Source organism: Pyxicephalus adspersus, chromosome 11, assembly GCF_032062135.1.
Source record: "Pyxicephalus adspersus chromosome 11, UCB_Pads_2.0, whole genome shotgun sequence".
Classification (NCBI taxonomy): domain Eukaryota; kingdom Metazoa; phylum Chordata; class Amphibia; order Anura; family Pyxicephalidae; genus Pyxicephalus; species Pyxicephalus adspersus.
In genome coordinates this window covers 3,816,204-3,819,542 of record NC_092868.1, presented here as the reverse complement: position 1 = coordinate 3,819,542, position 3,339 = coordinate 3,816,204, and the positions used below count along the sequence as shown (strand labels likewise).

The 3,339-nt window shown below is 37.1% G+C and overlaps 1 long non-coding RNA gene across 1 annotated transcript; it reads left to right on the top strand.

The window, feature by feature from the left end:
• The first annotated feature begins 1,570 nt into the window (after positions 1–1,570).
• Positions 1,571–3,034, top strand: LOC140340702 (uncharacterized). Its single transcript, XR_011922708.1, has 3 exons — positions 1,571–1,674; positions 2,196–2,248; positions 2,901–3,034. It is a non-coding gene; the product is annotated as an uncharacterized lncRNA (long non-coding RNA).
• Positions 3,035–3,339: the final 305 nt, after the last annotated feature.

Genomic DNA, 3,339 nt, shown 5'->3' with positions numbered 1-3,339 from the left:
TACGAACTTTGCTGATCCAGAGGAAGGCAAAAAAAACTCATGGTTTTATTTTACTCAAATTTACTACAATCTATGTGTGTCCACAGTTTTTTACTAAGGCAGTCATTGAATTAAAGCCAACATATAACGCATGTGTTGATGTAAGGATCTGTTACAATATTCTATAGATAGCTGGGGTATAAGCACACCTTCTCAGATTCATCCCTTGTACAGCGCAGTATTAGTCTGGAGGAAATAAAACATCCACTATATATATTTGTTTACTTTGTGCATTAACAAATATGTCTCTACCAGAGGTGCACAATTTAACCTGGAAATGTTGCTTTCATCTAAAATGTGGGATCAATACATTTCCTAGTGGTTGATCTTGATGGTCCTATGTCTTTTTTCAACCTGACCTACTATGTAACTATGTCTTCCATTGTAAGTGTCCACAACCAACCCAGATGTCATATGGAGGCCACTTTGGCAACTGGATGAGCAAATATCGAGTAAGCAAACAGACTTCACCTTCCCAAATTGCCATGTCCACCACTCCTATTCCCTGCAATCTACCTGTGAGTTAAATGTCCATACCGGCTGTTAATTTTACATACAACTATCTCTTTTATGTGCAATACATATTAACATAACAACAACAGTGCAGTCAAATAAAACCCTCCAAATAATACCTGTTACCCAACCTGAACGCCCTGGCCACCAACATCAAAACTTGGGGTCTGACACCAATTCACCTTATAGTTACCTTCCCCAACTCTCTGACTTGGAACAATCAGCGCTTCCACTTGACCATTTTAACCTCAAAGACTCCATGACATGGATGGGTCCCTTCAAACGCTGTAACCAAATTCGAATTACTTTGCCTTCATGGACCCCTAACTGCCCTATGTAATCTTTCTCCCCGGTCCTCAACCTTCCTTGTGTTGGCATCTCCTTCTTCTGCGGCTTCCTAGACATTGCACCCCCAACTTCCTTATTCCCTACCTATATAGCCACTTCTCTCTACCCCTTCTACTATCTTCCTCAGTCACCTTCCTCCTCTTGAACTGTGACCAATTTTTCAGCCTAACCCTTTCGCTTCACTTCCCTAAGCCCTCTTACCCCGTCATGGCAGCCCTCCCCTAACTCGGTTGTTGTGGCTCCAGGCTTTACTTTTTCGGAAAGCAAGCCACGTAGACTGACCGGCTGACAACACTGCTCCCTCCAGTACCATGCATTCCTTCATTCATTTATTTGTAATCAGCCCCATGCACCTACATAAGAGGGCACCCCGAAATAGGATTTCTTAGCATGTTATTGGCAGCCCATTTAATTTACTCATTGTTGGTCTGCAAACATGTAACATATTATGTGTATTTGCACAACAAGGAAATATATCGGCCCTATGCTTTGTTTCCTGAGATGTGGGGTGTGCCTGTCCCATAAATGCAATCATGATTAAAATTAATAGGTCACCTTGTTTAAACACAAAAAAAACAGGATGTTGTTTATTTTACTGCGCAATTTTTCATAAATTGGGTGATTGGGTAATGAGGAAATAATAATTATTTATATAAATACCCGGAATGTTGTTTACGCAACTGGGCAATATATAAGGAGCTATGCCCAATATTTCTTTACATTGTGTGCAAGAGAAGCTGAACTCCGACATCTTTTCCAACACAATCCAACGAGGTAAGAAAATTGGCTTTATTTTCCTAACCATGAAAACTCTGTATATGGGTTATGCAAGGAGGAAGCCTGGTTAGCAAACACTGCACTGGAGGTTAGTAAGGACTGCATTACTTCTTATTAATTACCTGGGAGTAAAATATTTCCTATCCTATGGTGGGAACACCAATAAACCTATGAAGGAGAAGTGTTGTCACGTTAGCACGGGATTACAGAATTTTTATCTTGACTGACCGGTAATATTCCAAAGACAAAACCAGCAGAAAATAAGATAAGAAATTCAGGGAAAATTGTGAGATTTTGGTAAAATTTGCTTTTTTGGCTTTTTTAATAAAGAGAAGCTTTGTAGCAATAAGCTTTCTTATGGCTCAAGATGGGATCAGAAGCTCATTTAACCCAAACCAAAAATATAAAACATAATACCTATAATAATTTAATTATAACAAAAGTCAAATGTTACATTGTATTTCTTTATTTCATTATTTATATAAAACAATCATCTTTCCCTTGTTCTATTTTCCTAGGAACCAATCAGTGAGCATGACGGCTCTCCGAGTTCTTCTCGTGGTTCTATCAGGTACTTTATTTATTCAACCAATAACATAAATAAAATATTATAAGATGCTTTTCTGATATTTATTATTTTCTTTTATACAATCAATATTATCGTTACCATTATTATAACAAATCTAAATAATAAAAACAAAGATTATCTTTATAATCTATTAAATTTAAATAAATAATTAACCAATGTACAATATTATTGGAGAAAGTTCACTAATAAAAGGTGATTTTGGAAACACCCCATAACAGACAAATTAGAATGATAAATTATAACCAAAGATTAGGCGGCCTTTTATTATTAAAACAAATATAAGACAGCTTGTTATAAAAATTGTAAATACTTTTAAAAAAACATTATATAAATTCATGACATCAGGAACCAGAATTACTTACCAATTGTCCAAATTCAATCCAGTCTTCCAGCTCTGCAGAACAAGCAGTAATTATGCATTGGGAAAGTCATGATTGGCATGTAATAAATATTTGCATGTAATTAGTGATGTGTTACAGTGATACATATGTGTCTGTATGTTCTTCATCTGTTTCATCTTTAAAGGCTTGGGGTACATAATAATACGCCCCTGAATCTGTATCACATCTTGTTATGTTATTACTCATATTGCTCTGCACATTTTATATGACCACAAATGGCTTTCTTTCCACAGTTGTTCCTCTGATATTCTGCAATCCAGACGATGATGACAATAAAGGTAACGCAGACTTTATGGTTCCATTCATTCTTCATTCATTCATTTCTTTAACACTGAACTCCAATATTCACCCCTCCGCTCCTTCCTCCATTCCCACCTTCTTCTAACTGAACACAGCTAATCTTTCCCAAATATAATTATCAGTATTGGTTATATCCAGATTTTAGGTAGAAATCCATGGCAAGGAAGGAAAGTTTTAGTTTCCCTTTACCCCTTTGCTGCTCAGGACTTATCTCCCATTCCCTGGTTAGAGCTAAGGGGCAGCCGTACGTTTGCTTGATCACTGGTACTTACCTGGCACCCCTCATCATGGTTCCCCCGGTACTCCTCCAGAGAAACCAGGACCAAGGTTTGATTTATTAAAACTCTCCAAGACTGGAGAAGATAGATTATC